This window comes from Cherax quadricarinatus, chromosome 57 (genome assembly GCF_038502225.1).
Source record: "Cherax quadricarinatus isolate ZL_2023a chromosome 57, ASM3850222v1, whole genome shotgun sequence".
NCBI classification, from domain to species: Eukaryota; Metazoa; Arthropoda; class Malacostraca; order Decapoda; family Parastacidae; genus Cherax; species Cherax quadricarinatus.
The window spans coordinates 24,694,776-24,712,643 of NC_091348.1; the positions used below are offsets into that span (position 1 = coordinate 24,694,776).

General features: G+C 39.9%; 1 long non-coding RNA gene across 1 annotated transcript in view; it reads right to left on the reverse strand.

The window, feature by feature from the left end:
- Positions 1-12,622: 12,622 nt before the first annotated feature.
- LOC138854397 (uncharacterized) overlaps positions 12,623-17,868 on the reverse strand; it is a 59,471-nt gene continuing 54,225 nt past the window's right edge. The window contains exon 2 of the long non-coding RNA XR_011393602.1: positions 12,623-13,467. This is a non-coding gene — a long non-coding RNA (uncharacterized lncRNA). The remainder of the gene's footprint in view (positions 13,468-17,868) is intronic.

A 17,868-nucleotide genomic window follows, 5' to 3' on the forward strand; every position in this document is an offset into this window, starting at 1 on the left:
GTACTGTACTATATTGTACATGTCTATACCATTACTATGACTTGTAAATGATAAATGTATAGGTAATCCTGGCTTTATACATCATTGTTCCATGCCTAAGACAACTGTACCACACTGTTGTGCCATCATCTAAGCGTAAGAAAAGAATTTTTCCTCTGAAAGTCATGCTTGCCATAAGAGGTTACTAAAATACCAGTAGCATTATAATAAAAAAGAAGCACTAAACCACAAGGGCTATACAGTGTTGCAGGGCAGGAAGGAAGCGAGGGTATCAGGTGGCAAAAGGGAGATGGATGAGTAATAGGTTACGAAGAACAGCGGGGCAGTGCATGGTTAAAGGGTAGAGGGCAGCAAGAGATTGAGGTAGAAAGGGCTGAGGGGAGTGCAAAAGGTATCATTATCAGAGTTTGTGGAGTAAATCAGTCGTTGTCAAGAAGTCAATGAGAGAGTCAGGATTAAAGGAGGGTCCATCAGCAAGAAGGGAAGGTAAAGAGAGAATAGTAGAGCGGAGACGACGTTGGAGGTAAATTCTGCGTGCTCGTTGATAGAGAGGGCAGTCTAACAGAATGTGGCTAATTGATACTGGAACTTGACACTGCTCACAGAGAGGAACAGGGTGCCTCTCCATGAGATACCCATGAGTAAGTGTGGCCAACGCGAAGGCGGGAGAAAGTAGTCTCCCAACCTCGACGCTGATGACAAGAAGATGGCCAGTAACCTATGCTCGGTTTAATAGAATGAAGTTTGTTACCGAGCAGAGTTAACCAACGTTGTTGCCAATGGGTGTGAAGGTGGGTAGCTATTACAGTAAAATAGTCTGGAAACTGAACACCTCTATATGAAATTGGTAGGTCATGTACTGCTGATCGCACAGCAGTGTCTGCCTGTTCATTGCCCTGTACATCAACATGACCAGGGACCCAACAAAAAAACAATATCTTTATGCTTGGTAGAGATACGGCATAGCCAAAGTTGGATACGGAGAACTAGGGGGTGAGGTGTATCAAATTTCCGTATAGGCTGTAGAGCACTAAGGGAGTCTGAGACAACCACAAATGATGACACAGGCATAGATGCAATACGAATAAGTGCTGCAAGAATGGCATACAATTCAGCAGTAAAAATGCTAGCCGAAGATAGTAAATGCCCTCGCATGACGCTGTCCAGAAACACTGCTGCGAATCCGACACCGTCAGAAGACTTAGAGCCATCTGTGTGCACTGCGATGGCATGAGAATGAGAGTGGAAGTGGTCAAGAAAAAGAGAGCGGGAAGCCACCGTAGGCAGTTGGGCAGTTTCGAGCAAGGGAGTGAGAAAGAACAGACCCGAACAGCTGGACCTTCCCAGGGGGGTAGGGAAAAGTGAGATGCTACATGAACATATAAAGGTGATAACTGAAGGGAAGACAAGAGCGAATGTAGGCGAAGAGAGAAGGGACGGAGCAAACAGGGGCGGTGAACAAATAATGTCTACTAATATCGGTGACCATTCTATAAATTGAAGGATTGCGGAGATTGTGAGAGCGTACAGACAAGGATGGAACATTCGCTTCTGCATAGAGGCTCTCAACAGGGAAAGAGCAAAAAGCACCAAGATAAACATAATCCTTGGTGATGAATGGGGTTGAGGCTAGAGAGAGTAGCAGGAGAGGCCACTGAACAGATCTGGTCACCATAATCAAGTTTCGATAAAATGAGGGCTGAATGTAGGCGAAGGAGAGTTCGACGATCAGCTCCCCATGAAAGATGAGCAAGGGTTTTAAGAAGGTTCAGCCGGTTGTGACAAGTTGCCTTCAGAGAGGTAACGTGATGTTTCCAGGATAACCTATGGTCAAAGAGAAGGCCTAGAAACCTGACTATCACATTCAGGGATACAGGAGCCATAGAGGTACAAAGGATGATCGGAGCTGACAGAGCGTCTAGTGAAAGTAATTTGGTGAGTTTTGGTACTGGAAAATTTAAACCCGTGCATGGTGGCCCAATTGGAAACACGATCGACCGCATGCTAGGTTACTTCTTTCTTTTTAAGAAAAAAAAAAAGAAAAAAAAGGGGAATGGGGAATAGTTCCTAGGAGGAATGAAAGGGCCGGAAATCACTCTCCGCGCCCAAGAAGACCTCAACACCGCAAGTAGTGCAGATGCGGCATGGAACCCGTGCCATACCCTACCCTTCATGCCAGTAAACCAGCAATCCAGGATAGCAACCTCACATCTGCCGAGCTACCTCAGTGGACCAAAGAGAGGGCGGCCGGATATCTGCCACAAAGCATACCTCCTTTGGCCACCACCCCTGGAATCCAAAAGGCGGCCTCCAGAGATACACCCGTCACCCAAAAGACACCCAAAGCCACCCCCCGGAAGACCAGAGAGGGAATTGGATATCCCCAGGCAATCCAGATTCCACAGCAAACTACACCACCACAAGAACCTCAACGGAATGAGATTGACCCCGGTGCCCTTCCCCCTACCTAGGAACCAGTAAGCCTGTGGAAAGAATCCCAAAGGCCAAAAAGAGGAAGGGAATAAGGGAGGGATGGGGGGAGGAGGAAAGGAAAAAGGGGAGGATGGGATAGGAAAAGGGGGATTGGGGGGTAATTAGGTTTGGTCTGAGGAAGGAGACCAACAGGTCTAATTCATCAGACCAAGAGCCTCTTCACCATGCCAAGGAGCCCCCCTTGAAGAGGAATGCCAGTAGCAAGGGGCTAGTAACCCCTTCTCCTGTATACATCACTAAATATAAAAAAAGACTTGCTTTTCTATTTAGGTCGCCCTGCCTCAGTGGGATATGGCTGACACATTGAAAAACTTCTGAAAATTGTGAGACCTTTACTCACTCTGCCTGAGGTATCCCAGCAAGTGAGCATGTCTTCTGTATTATCCCAGTGCTTAACAGAATAGGAATGGCATAAGAGGGTACAAATAAAAATGGGAACTATGGCTATAGTTTACTTAATAACATAAAGAGCGAGAATACAACATATCCTGACGGAAAATTACACAACTGACCAATGAGACTTATTACCAGGGAAAGGGTAGATGTTATCAGTAACACAGACTTGTACTCTTAATTCACCGACCAGCTGACCCGAGATTCGCAATGCGTGGTCCACTAAACACACAGCTGTCCAGGGCTCCCATTCACTGGACCTGTCACCAACCTCCCTCTCTAGCTGTTTCCTTGAGCTTATATGGTCCTTAACCCTTTGAGGGTTTTGGTCGTACTAGTACGTCTTACACGTAGGGGTTTTTGTCGTACTAGTACGCATAAATTCTAGCGGCCTCAAATCTCGCAGGAAAAGGCTGATAAGCCTAGATGTGAGAGAATGGGTCTGTGTGGTGGGTGTGCGCAATAGGAAAAAAATCTGGGACCCAGTGGTGCATTGTGGGAATGCCATCATAGTACACAATTTCCACCGTGCCCTGCGGTAAGAAGTTCCTCACTCCTCGGCGAATTGGGACACTTTTGTTCCCCAGTGACAGTTCTAATACAGATGGAAGTGACAGTGAAGATGAGTTTCAAGGTTCTGGTGAGGTTTTGACCGAAACTAATGACCATAATATGGGTAATAGTGAGGAAAACCCAGACAACCCACAGCCTTCCACCTCTGGTGCTGGGCCGTCCTTCAATTGTACCAGAATCAAAGAGGAAACTCCTATTTTCCAAAATCCCAGACTCAGATGTGAGCATTGGTGATGATAATGATAGTGATTATGAACTACAAGCTCTTCAAACTTGTTCCAAGAATGGAGGAGGAGGAGGAGGCGGCAGAGGAGGAGGAGGCAGAGGAGGAGGAGGCAAGAGGAGGAGGAGGCAAGAGGAGGAGGAGGCAGAGGAGGAGGAGGAGGAGGAGGAGGAGGAGGAGGAGGAGGAGGAAGAAGAAGAGGAGGAGGAGGAGGAAGAAGAGGAGGAGGAGGAGGAGGAGGAAGAGGAGGAGGAGGAGGAGGAGGAAGAAGAATATGTAATGATAACAATAATACATAATAATACATAATAATAATAATACATAATAATAATAATACATAATAATAATAATACATAATAATAATAATAGGTAATAATAATAATATGTAATAATAAATGTTCACCCATGACAGTAACAAGATAAGGGGAGATAACATCTGATAAGTGCTGACGTTTGATGAGGGTAAATGAGGGTAGAGCTGATGCCAAAAGATGAGATGAACATCGCCCTCCCTTTGTTTTTGCTGGTATACTAACATTTCTGTCTGTCTATTTGCCTGTCTGTCAAGCTCCCTGTCTATCCATCTAGCTCTCTGTCTCAGAGAGCCACAAGACTGCGTCATCACTTTTACTCACATCTTCAAGCAGAGTATAGCACTTTGTCTGGGTTTCTTGGGTTATCCTAGGTAATTTATACTATGTATACTTGTATTTATGTGTACCTGTGAGACAGAGATAGACAGACAGATAGAATGAGGGAGAAAGATAATTAGATAAAATGGAGGAGGGGAAGCAGGATCCGACCCCATTGTTTTGACAGGCCGGAGGGGGAAAGAGTAATGAGCCAATATGTCACTTTGACAGCTGCCGACTCCTTGTAATTTACACTATGGACGAGGAGGAGGAAGAGTAGGGGGAAGAGGAAGAAGAGGAGGAGGAGGAAGAGGAGGAGGAGGAAGAGGAAGAGTAGGAGGAAGAGGAATAAGAGGAAGAGGAGGAGGAAGAGGAATAGTAGGAGGAAGATTAGGGGGAAGAGGAGGAAGAGGAAGAAGAGGAGGAGGAGGAAGAGGAAGAAGAGGAGGAGGAGGAAGAGGAGGAGGAGGAAGAGGAAGAGTAGGAGGAAGAGGAAGAGTAGGAGGAAGAGGAAGAGTATGAGGAAGAGTAGGGGGAAGAGGAGGAAGAGTAGGGGGAAGAGGAGGAAGAGGAAGAAGAGGAGGAGGAGGGTGGAACACTAGTACACTGGTATTGGTACACTAACATTTCTGTCTGTCTATTTGTCTGTCTGTCAAGCTCCCTGTCTATCTGTCTATCCGTCTAGCTCTCTGTCTCAGAGAGCCACAAGACTGTGTCATCACTTTTACTCACATCTTCAAGCAGAGTATAGCACTTTGTCTGGATTTCTTGGGTTATCCTAGGTAATTTATACTATGTATACTTGTATTTATGTGTACCTGTGAGACAGAGATAGACAGACAGATAGAAAGAGAGAGACAGATTGAAAGAGATAGAATGAGGGAGAAAGATAAAACACCATTGTGTATGACACCATGTTTCAGAGTTCCACAAGCTGCAGAACTAATAGGAATATGTTCAGTGACTGTATATTGGTATATACGTATATTATAGAACAATAATAATAAACAATGTTTTGTATTGTTTGTTTTTGTAAACAAGTTTTGTAAACAATATATTGATAATTATGTTTGTGTGCTTATTGTGTTGTATACAACGAGTGTATATATGTACATTGCACCTTACTTTGGTCTCATAGGCCACATAAGTTATGTGAAAAAATAAAATAGTGAAAAAAACAACAAACCTTCAAATACAAGTAAACTAAAGTTTACCGGGTGAGCGGCAGTCGCCGCTGTTGCCATACGCGGCTCATTTTCTGCAAACTTCATGCATCCATATCTCCGTAAGTATTGATGTTAAATTTTTTTTGTTTATCCTATAATGTTTAGAAAAAAAAACTATTTTTTCATAAGAAAAAATAATTTTTTTTTTTTTGAAATTTGGCCGACCCTGAGAACGAGTTTCGGAGAGGGCCTGTCGACCCTCAAAGGGTTAATTCGTTCCAGACACCCAGAAGTATCAAAAAAAAATTTTTTTTATCTCAAAGATAGATTTACATGCACAAAAGAATGGATTAAAGATAGATTTACATGCACAAAAGAATGGACATTCAACAGGACAGCTACCTTTATTGAAGGCTGTTGTTGATGAATAGAAGACAGGGAAGAGGAGAGAGGGAAGAGAGGTTATTGTTTGGAAGGGGAATCCCCCTCCATAATGACTCTAGGTCACTTCAGGGGTCACTTCCCTAGCTTAAATATAGATTTACATGCAGAAAAGAATGTGAAATAAATGTAAAGCACTAATAAAATGTATAAGTGAACATTTAACATCACAGTTACCTCTACTGAAGACTCTTGTTGGTGTATGGCAGACGGGGCAGAGGGAGGGGAGGCGAGTTCATTGTTGGAGAATATGACACTAATATCAACTCTACGGCTTATTTATCTATCACAATTCAACTAATATGACATAATAAACAATATTAATAACATAGAAACATGGAATATACTCTAGAAAGAATAAAATAAGTCATTATGTATGTCACGAGAGGTGTTGTGTTGTGTGGTTGAGTGTATAAGGGCCACTGAGAGCATAAGAAGTCCATAATGGTAGTGAAGCAGCAGCTGAGGTGGCAGTGTTTTCTGTAGCCCTATATAACTCCAACAACATTGGAGGAGTTCGTAGAATCGCTGAATTACTGAAGAAGGCACCCTCTACCACCATCACAGCCACTACCATCACTCCCACTCTCTACCATTATCACAACTGCTATCACTACCAACACCACTTTAATATTTTTCTACAAACTTTTTCTTAAATTATATGTGTTTCTCACATTCTTTACCAAAGGGCTGGCACTAGAAGCTTTCTTTGGAGCCATGGTGGCTTATTTAGCAGTTGCCAGCACTAAAACGAATGAAATACATATTATGAAATGTATCGTATAAACTTGTGGGATCATCCTCACTCACTGATAAACAATGGCACACTGGCTGGGAATGGTGTGGGGCTGCTTGGGGTCGTGCATATGCATCCGAGACAAACGACTATTTGCGAGTCAAATGACGATTTTCATGTCAGTGTTTTGACGAAAAAACGTTACGATTTTCGAAAATTACGACTTTCAAGCATTACGAAAAACGAGGATCCACTGTATTATTATTATTATTATTATTATTAATACATACTTTTTTTTTTCAACAAGTCGGCCGTCTCCCACTGAGGCAGGGTGACCCAAAAAAGAAAGAAAATCCCCAAAAAGAAAATACTTTCATCATCATTCAACACTTTCATCACACTCACACATTATCACTGTTTTTGCAGAGGTGCTCAGAATACAACAGTTTAGAAGCATATACGTATAAAGATACACAACATATCCCTCCAAACTGCCAATATCCCAAACCCCTCCAGGACTCAAGTCCGACTATATGAAAATAACCAGTTTCCCTGAATCCCTTCACTAAATATTACCCTGCTCACACTCCAACAGATCGTCAGGTCCCAAGTACCATTCATCTCCATTCACTCCTATCTAACACGCTCACGCACGCTTGCTGGAAGTCCAAGCCCCTCGCCCACAAAACCTCCTTTACCCCCTCTCTCCAACCCTTTCGAAGATGACCCCTACCCCGCCTTCCTTCCCCTATAGATTTATATGCTTTCCATGTCATTCTACTTTGATCCATTCTCTCTTAATGACCAAACCACCTCAACAACCCCTCTTCTGCCCTCTGACTAAAACTTTTATTAACTCCACACCTTTTCCTAATTTCCACACTCCGAATTTTCTGCATAACATTTACACCGCACATTGCCCTTAGACAGGACATCTCCACTTCCTCCAACCGTCTCCTCGCTGCTGCATTTACCACCCAAGCTTCACATCCATATAAGTATATAGCTAGTAGGTTGGTAGACAGCAACCACCCAGGGAGGTACTACCGTCCTGCCAAGTGAGTGTAAAACGAAAGCCTGTAATTGTTTTACATGATGGTAGGATTGCTGGTGTCTTTTGTCTGTCTCATAAATATGCAAGATTACAGGTATGTCTTGCTACTTCTACTTACACTTAGGTCACACTACACATACATGTACATGTTCATTTGTACACACTCATCTGAGTTTTCTTTGATTTTATCTTAATAGTTCTTGGTCTTATTACTTTTCCTTTCATATCCACGGGGAGGTGGAATAAGAATCTTTCCTCCGTAAGCCATGCGTGTTGTAAAAGTCAACTAAAATGCCGGGAACAATGGGCTAGTAACCCCTTTTCTTGTAAAGATTACTAAAAACAATAAAAAAAAAAAATTATTAATACTTATTATTATTATATACTCCAGTGTATCCAAAACATTGCTGGGACTTATAAATACTATGTATATATTTCTAGACAATAGTATGTGACTAAGGTAGGTAAAAATGTTCACCTGTCACTGTTTGTGACTAAGTGAGCACTATTTCAGTACCTAATATTAGTATCAGAACAAAGATTAACTATGAAATCACAAGAACTACTACAAATTGTCATTATCAGAATATAAAAATTATACAAATTAAAAAAAAAAAAAAAAGAGATAAAAAGATATATTGGCAACACATCTGTAAGTGGCAGTGCTTCAGGTTGCCATTAGATGAGTGATAAGTGCCGACTTTGCGGCCTTATACGTATCTCTAAGTGTACTGACTCTAATTTTTTTTTTATTACATTACTTTATGTAAAAAAAAATGTCCTCTTCATTTAAAAAAAAAAAATTATTTTTTTTTGTTTTCAAAATATTCAGAGCGCTGGGCAAGAGAACGTAGATCTACGTTTGGACAGTTAACCCTTTGGGGTTTTTGGCCATACTAGTATGTACGGCTTATGCCCCAGGGTTTTTGACGTACTAGTATGCCTAAATTCTAGCGCCCTCAAATCTAGTAAGAGAAAGCTGGTCTATGTGGTCAGTGTGTGCAGTATAAAGAAATCCTGCAGCACACACTGCGTAATGAGAAAAAAAAACTTTGACCGTGTTTTAGGATTAAAACAGCGACTTTGCACTGTATTTTCATATGTTATTTATTGTTGTATTCTAGTTTTCTTGGTCTCATTTTATAGAATAGAAGACATATTACAGAAATTGAGATGATTTTGACTGGTTTTACAATGAAAAGTACCTTGAAATTGAGCTCAAAGTAGCAGAAATGTTCGATTTTTACCAAAGTTCAAAAGTCAACAAATCATGCCAAGCGTCCAATACACGTCAACTGGTGAGTCTAATATTCTTTCACAAGTGCGCTGATATTATTTATATCATTTCTACACTAATGCAGTAGTCTGCATAACAGTAAATCTTCTATTTTTTGTAAGAATAAAAATTCAAAGTGGAAAGCCAAAGAAATATAAGAGGGGCCTGGGGATGTGACTAACGAACAGAGAACTTGTTATTTTAGTGCCAGGAATGTCTTTCTTGTTTATTCTGGACCCTATTCGGAAATTGGCATCTTTTGAAAATTGTGTGAAATTGGCAAAATTGCTAAATTCTGACCACTTTATTGGATAGTTGAAATCAGTAAATGGGTGGTTTCTTGTACTCATTCGATAGAAAAAATGGAGTTCTAGCGAAATAGTTATGATTTTTGTCGACTAGTACACTGGAATTGGCCGAAAATAGGGCTCAAAGTGAGCAAAATCGCCGATGCGTAAACATCGTCAAGACTGCTAACTTCGCGAAAGCATAATTCCCTAAGTTTTCCATCAAATTTCATACTTTTGGTGTCATTATGACCGGGAAAAGATTCTCTATCTTTTCCTAAGAAATTTTTTTTTTTTTTTTTTTGAAATTTTGGTGACCCTGAGAACAAGTCTCTGAGAGGGCCTGGCGACCCCCAAAGGGTTAAGGGGTTAACCCCTTGACTGTCGCAACCCCGAATCCTGAGGTGTCTCCTGGTGTTGCAAAATATAAAATTTCTTACAAAATGATAGAGAATCTTTTCCCGGTTGTAATGACACCAAAAAAAAAAAAACGAAATTTGATGGAAAGCTGACAGAATTACGCTCTCGCAAAGTTAGCGACCTCGGCAATATTTACAAATCGGCGATTTTGCCCACTTTGAGCCCTATTTTCGGCTAATTCCATTGTTCCAGTCAACCAAATTCATAGCTATTTCTTCAGAATTTCGTTTTTTTTCTATCACCTGAGTACAAGAAACTGCCTATTTACCGATTTCAACTACCCAATAATGTGGTCAGAAATTTGCAATTTGGCCAATTTCACGAAAATTAAAAAATATGACAATTTCAAAATAAGGTCCAGAATGAACAATGCAGACATTCCTGGCTCTAAAATAATATTTTCTTTGTTCATCAGTCACGTCTGCAGGCCTCTCTGATATTACTCTTGCTTTCTATATTGAATTTTCATTCAAATAAAAAATAGAAGATTTGCTGTTATGCAGACTACTGCTATATTTTAATAATTGTACACATAATGTCAACCCATTCATAACTGCATATTAGAATGGCTAGTTGGACATTTATTGGACAATGACATCATTTGTTTACTTTTGAACATCAGCAAAAATAAAACATTTCCCCTAATTTGAGCTCCATTTCCAGGTTCTTTTTATAATAAAAACCAATCAATATCACCTCTATTTCTATAATATGTTTTCCATTCTATCAAATGAGACCAAGAAAATGAGAATACAACCATAAATACTACATGTATATGAAAATAGACCACAAAGTCGGCATTTTAATTAAAAAAAAAACGGTCAGTTTTTTTTTCTCATGCACCGCGTGCTCCAGGATATTTTTATATGGTGCACACTGACCACACAGACCCATTCTCTCACATGTGGGCCTACCAGCTTTCTCCTGCTTGATTTGAAGCCGCTAGAATTTATGAGTATACGTATATATGTCAAACACGGTACCTCGGAGGACGTATATATACGACCAAAACAGTCAAAGGGTTAATATAAATGTTTTCATTAGTCTATCTATGATATTTTTTTCAAAATTATGTAAGAAACACGTTACATAGCATATATATAGGTGATACATACACCCAAAGTACAATAAATTTCGCATTAATATGAGATGTGATACCGGGAGGATGGGAAGAATTCTGTTTTCTCTGATCCAGCACCAAAGAAAATGTATATCAACGTGCATTTAATGCACTCAGCTTTGTTTATAAATTGTCGGCATGATTTCTCATCACTTCTGTTTATGATGCATATAAAGGTAGTTGTTAGAAATGATTAAACCCAGTGAACAAGATATGTTGATGGTAATAATAATAATAATATTGCTCTGGGGCGCTTTAAATATCATATATTACGCTTAGGTGTGGTAGCCAAGCGGCTACTCCTACCGGGCTACTTACACCTGACTTCCTACAAATAAATACTACTTACCTCTTACCCTACATTAAGACTACATATTTTAAGATAAGTAATGAGTGTACTGTATGTGAATTTTATCGCTCTGGGCCGCTTTTAATATCGTACCTATCTACACCTACCGGCTACCTATACCTACCAGATACCTGCAAATAAATACTATTCACCTCTCACCCTACATTAACCCTTAAACGGTCCAAACGTATATATACGTTCACTCGCGTAGCGCCTCAATTTTTTTGAGAGAAAAAATTGTCTTTTTTTAATAGGAAAAAAAGAGCATATGGTACCCAGGCGTCCCCAATTATTTTAATATGCCGCACAGTGAGTGCGCACACCCATTCTCTCATGTCTAGGTGACTCAGACTTATCGTGGCAATGTTGAATGAATGACAAAGAAAACATATATATACGTTTGGGGCGCTACGCATGTGAACGTATATATACGTTTGGACCGTTTAAGGGTTAAGACTACAAATGTTTTAAGTTAAGTAATGAATGTACTTTGTATGTATTTTACATTTGTTTTTTAATGCCTAATTCTACTGTTAGCTAAATATATGTTAATATAAACTTGTTATCTGGCATTTGTATGCATTTATAAGTGGAACAAAATGGCATTCTGCTTTCTGGTGGTAGCTTGGAACCTAACCTGCCATATAAGTGGGGCCCTACTCTGTGTGTGAATATTACTTGATAAAGACAATTTTCTGCAATGCAGCCATATGCTTACTTTATTCCACTCTCATAATAATGTTAGTAATTTTCCTTTATCAAATTCAAAATTAAAGCAAGCAAGGCACTTTAATAATGATGTGATTTCTCTTTGGGATAAGCTGTTAAATGTTTTGCTTTATCAACTTTAAATAGTATATTTTTCATACTGAACAGTGATGTAGTTTATCACTGTTTTCATAATTACAAATTACAATTATGAAAACACTTTAAATTGGTTGGTTTCTGCAGAACTTCTCATAATGTTTTCTTAGTGTGCAGTTATGTGAGAAGTGTTTCAAACACACATTACACTGAAATGGTTTCTCTCCTGTATGACTTCTCATGTGTGTTATAAGATTGGCTCTTCGTGAAAAGCATTTTGTACATACTTTGCACTGAAATCTCTTCCAACCTGTATGAACTACAGTGTGTGCCACTAAACAAGATATATCTGTAAAGACTAGCTTACATTCCACACATACATGTTCTTTTAATTCTGCATGAGCTGACCTATAATGCCTTGCCCAATGATTTTTACGGGCATAACCTTTATCACACACTGAACATTGATAGTAGTGTGATTTTTCTCCTGTACAGATATCTTTAACATGTACCATTTGATGCAAAACATCTGGAAAGTCTTCCATTGACTTATGTGATTTGTTTTTTTGATGAGAACTCAAATGTGTTGCTAAATCTGTTTTGGTTTTAAAATTTTCCATACACTCTGGACACTGATAAACAACTGCTAAATGACCAAGTCTCATATGTGATCTTAAATTTATTGGCTCTTTGAAGACTTTTAGGCATATTGAACATTGGTAGGGCTTCTCTCTAGTATGGACTTTCATGTGTTTTCCAAGACCAGATTTGCTTGAAAAAGTTCTTGAACATTCTGAACACTTACATTTCTCCACTTTGTGAGCTCTCACAGATGTTTCCAAAGATTTTCCTGAAGAGTTTGGCACAGCATTACTCATAATTTTGGAATGAGTTAAGTTTCCATCAATTCCTTTTGTTTTTTCATATTTTTAGATGCTTTCAACACCTAGATAACCACTTTCCTTACTCTACACATTATAATTATGAAAAATACTTTCAAGAAGCCGAATTATGATTTTTTCTTTGATGCTTCATGTGTTGTGCCACAGCAAACATGAATGAAGATAGTAAGTATAAAAAAAATACTTAGGAGATGAAACACACCCAGTGCAAATACAATACAAAAAAAAAGGAACAAGAATTACTCAAGTGTTAAAAACACTAATGTGCTGGTGAGCTTCCTGGGGTGTTAATACTGCTGGTGATATACATATACGCATATTATATTATATTTCACAGAGGCTGCTGAGGGTGTGTTGTGAAGCAGTCAGCTTGCTGGAGACAGCTTAAAGACAAGTATTCCACTTCTTCTATAACATAAATGATGCCAGTGCACCAGACACTGTGCTGACAGCTGTATATGTACAATTTATTTTTGTACAGTGTTCCTGCAGCTTACACCAGCTTACTGACAGTGGGAGTGTATGCTTGGTGTTGAAACCAAGTGTTGAAAATGGGTGTTGCAGCTGCAAGTCTACCACTGTTGGTGTCAAGATGAGCCTGGAAAAGATGAGTTAGTGATTAGGAAGATGAAGCAATGAGTTTTTTCTCCAACATTATGTTAAGAGCTTTAGCTAAGAGTCAGCCGAATAATTTTGGGATATTGACAGTTTAGAGGGATATGTTGTGTATCTTTATACGTATATGCTTCTAAACTGTTGTATTCTGAGCACCTCTGCAAAAACAGTGATAATGTGTGAGTGTGGTGAAAGTGTTGAATGATAATGAAAGTATTTTCTTTTTGGGGATTTTCTTTCTTTTTTGGGTCACCCTGCCTCGGTGGGAGATGGCTGAATTGTTGAAAAAAAAAAAAATCATCTTCTGAATACAGTAAACCCACAATAAGAGAGACCTCTATAAAGTGGAAATCAGCAAGAATGTACAAAAAATCTGACTGAACAAAGACTCAACTAGTACATTTAACCCTTTCAGGGTCCGTCCCGTAGATCTACGGCTTCACGTTGAGTGTCCAAACCGTAGATCTATGCCAAAATTCTAGCGCAGTCAAATTTAGCGCGAAAGCGCTCATAGGCCTACATGTGAGAGAACGGGTCTGCGTGGTGGGTGTGCGCCATAAACAAAAAATCTAGGCGCCCGCATAGCATTGTGGGAACGCCGGCTCAGTTACCCTTGTTCACCATGACTTGTCGCAAGTCAGCTCTCACTCCCCGAAAAATTGGGACTCTCCTCTTCCTATCTGATAGTTCTGACACTGATGGAAGTGGAAATGAAGACGAATTCTATGGCTTTGATAAGTTAGTGACCGAAAAGAATGACCAGGATATCGATAATAGTGCAGAAAACCGTGACGATCCTCAACCTTCTACCTCTGGTGTGGGCACTCGTGACTCATGGTCGGTTGTTCCTCAACGCAAGAGAAAACTAATATTTTCGCGTGGCCAGGCCTCTGACTTCAGTAATGATGATGATAGTGACGTGGATTGTGATTTTATTGAGCACAACGATCATTCGAGTAGTGATAGTGAGGAATCATATTCACCAGTGAAGCGTCGGTATGTTCGCCGCCGCATGCACTCGGGTAGTGTACCCTATGCTGTGCCCAGGGGACGGAGTACATCCCAGAGTACATCCCGTGGCCCTACACCAGTTTTAGGTAGTGATAGTGAGGATGATGTGGCTACACTTGGCATGGATAGACCACAGGCATCAGTGGATGGTGTTAGTGGTGATGGTAGTGGCACCGCCATGCGTGACTCACCAGCCCACGCTGGGACCCACGCTGCTGACTCGTCAGCTCAAGGACAAAGTGGAGCGTCAGCCACCAGCCCACCACAACCACAATCACCCGCACAACCAGCCTATGATGTCCAGTATCCACCAGCAAACCGTATGTGGGATTGGCAGCAAAATCCCAATTTTGTTCCCAAGCCTCACCACTTTGATGACTCTCAAAGTGGAATTCTACCTACTTGTCCCCTTGGAACCACGGCCAATGAACTGGAATTCTTTGAATTATTCTTTGACCAGCCATTGATGGAAACTATTGTCAGGGAAAGTAATAAGTATTTTGAGTACACCATGACAAATACGATCATATCACCACAGTCTAAGACTACACAGGTGGAAAGAGACGACTGTTGCAGAAATGTATTTGCTTTTTGCAACAATAATGCTTATGCCTCATGTCTATAAGCATAATATAAAAGCATACTGGTCCACAGATCGGCTAATTTCTACCCCGGTCTTCAGTGAAATCATACCAGTGAACAGGTTTATCTTACTCTTATGTATGTTGCACTTCTCTGACAAAACCAGGCCTGACAGAAGTGACAGGTTATACACGATTATAAATGTTTTCATGTATCTCAAACAAAAGTTCAGCATATACTTTTATCCATTCAAGAATCTTGTAATTGACGAGTCTTTGATTTTGTTCAAAGGTAGACTCTCATTCAAGCAGTATATACCGAGCAAGAGGAAACGCTTTGGTATAAAACTGTTTGTACTCTGTGATTGTGACAGTGGCCTTGTGTTGGATATTGTTGTATACACGGGTAGTAAAACATTGAAAGATACCCAGATGTTATTGGGTATCTCAGGTGACGTAGTGAGAAACATGATGGCACCTTATCTTGGTAAGGGGCATACATTATATACTGATAACTGGTACACAAGCCCATTACTCAGTGATTTCATGCGAGTGAACAAGACAGATGTGTGTGGCACAGTGCGTTCTAATCGTAAACATATGCCCAGGCTCAACGCAGGTGCTCGTGGTGATGACGTGCAGGTGTTTACTGCCAATGACATCATGGCATTACGGTGGCATGACAAACGAGATGTCACATTGTTGACAACCATTCACTGTAATGAAATGCAAGACAGTGGCAAAGTTGATCGAGTGACTAATGAATGTATTCAAAAACCAGTGACAGTGATTGATTATACACAAAACATGCTCTTGGTTGACAAATGTGACATGCAGATTGGTTTTGTTGACTGTGTTCGTAAGAGTTACAAGTGGTACATGAAACTTTTCTTCCATCTCATGGACATTTCAATGCTCAATGCATATAATATGTACCAAATAAAGACTGGCAACAGACCACCGTATGGTGAATTTTGTTTGTCTGTTGTCAGACAACTCATAATGAAGTACCAGGTAAGAACATCTGCTATACAACAAGGTCCTCGAATTACTCAGGATATACCCAAGCGTTTGAGGAGGGAAGGTGATCATTTCATAATACAACTTCCTTCAACTCAGAAGAGATGCATCGTCTGTGCACAAACAAAACGACGGCAACAAAGATGCAAAGATACTCGGTTTATGTGTGAGGAATGTAAGGTGCCTCTGTGCATGGTGCCTTGTTTCAAGGAGTTCCACAAGCTCCAGCAGTTCTAAAACCATGTCCAGTGATTGTAAATATGTAAATATATGATAGAACATTAGTATTATACAAGATTTGTGCATGTTTATTGTAATAAACAACAGTGGTAAACAATAATATGATAATAACTTCAGTGCGGTTATTGTGTTCAATACAGTGAGTTTATATATATACATTATATACGGTATTGGTCTCTCAGGCCCCAAATGTTAGTAGGAATAGAAAAAAATTGGAAAAGAAAAGAAAAAACTATAAAAAACGCAAAATAATGTAATGCGCGTATGTGGAATTCGTCGATGTTGCCGCCACCACATCATTTTTGACAAACTTCTTGGCACTGTATCTCAGTAAGTACTGATCAGAATTTTTTTTTTTGTCTTATTACCTTCACAAAAATATGCTCTTTAATTCTGTAAGAAAAAATATTTTTTTTTTTTTTTCAAAATTTCTTTGACACTGGAGCACCACTTCAGATTTTGGCCTTGGACCCTGAAGGGGTTAATGGGTTGTTTGATTAAAAGAGCCATGGAGCAGACCAACTCCACTTAATCGCAAATTTGTCCGGTCCAGGCTTCATCCTGGATACATCTAATTTCACTGTTCATGGGCAGTGGGACCAGTAACTCGGCCCACGTCAGTTTGTTACTGTCCGCATGCACACTCACATACCACTGTCATTTCGATTCCAACTGTCCCTTGATTTACATTGTTTTTAATAATTTTATTAAAGTACCATATACGTACAGTGGAACCTCTGCTTACGAACTTAAACTGTTCTGTGACCTTGTTCTTATCCTGATTTGTTCAAATGCTGAGTTAATTTTCCTCAGCAATAATTTTCCTCAGCCATTAATCCATTCCGGCAGAATTCCTGCTCTCAAGAGGCAGGAAAAATACACCTCAATATAATGTTAATATCAAAACTTGATGGCTTATTTATCTATCACAATTTATCTAATATGGCATAATAAACAATATAAATAACATAGAAACATGATATATACTCTAGAATAAATAAAATAGACCAAAATATGGCGAGTGGAGGCGGCCATAACCGCTCCCACATTGTTGTGGTATTCACTGCCTTTCGAAGCTGTCTAATATTATAATTATTACAGTGCTTTATTATATTATTATAATTTATTTATGTCTTTGCAAATAGTACAGTGAGATTATGTATTTACAATAATGGGTTGCAATGCAAAGAGAGCTTCTATTATGCCTAGGCATTATGGGCCAACTTAACAATATTGGCTTACTGACTACTTAACCCTTTCAGGGTTGGTGCCATACTAGTACGCATAAATTCCAGCAGCTTCAAATTTAGCAGGAAACAGCTGGTAGGCCTAGATGTGAGAGAATGGGGTCTGCATACTTAGTGTGCACAATAAGAAAAAATTCTGGGACCCAATGGCACATTGTGGGAATGCCATTTTGGTACACCTTGCTCACCATGCCTCACGGTACAAAACTCCTCACTCCTCGGCGAATTGAGACACTTTTGTTCCCCAGTGACAGTTCTAATACAAATGAAAGTGCCAGTGAAGAT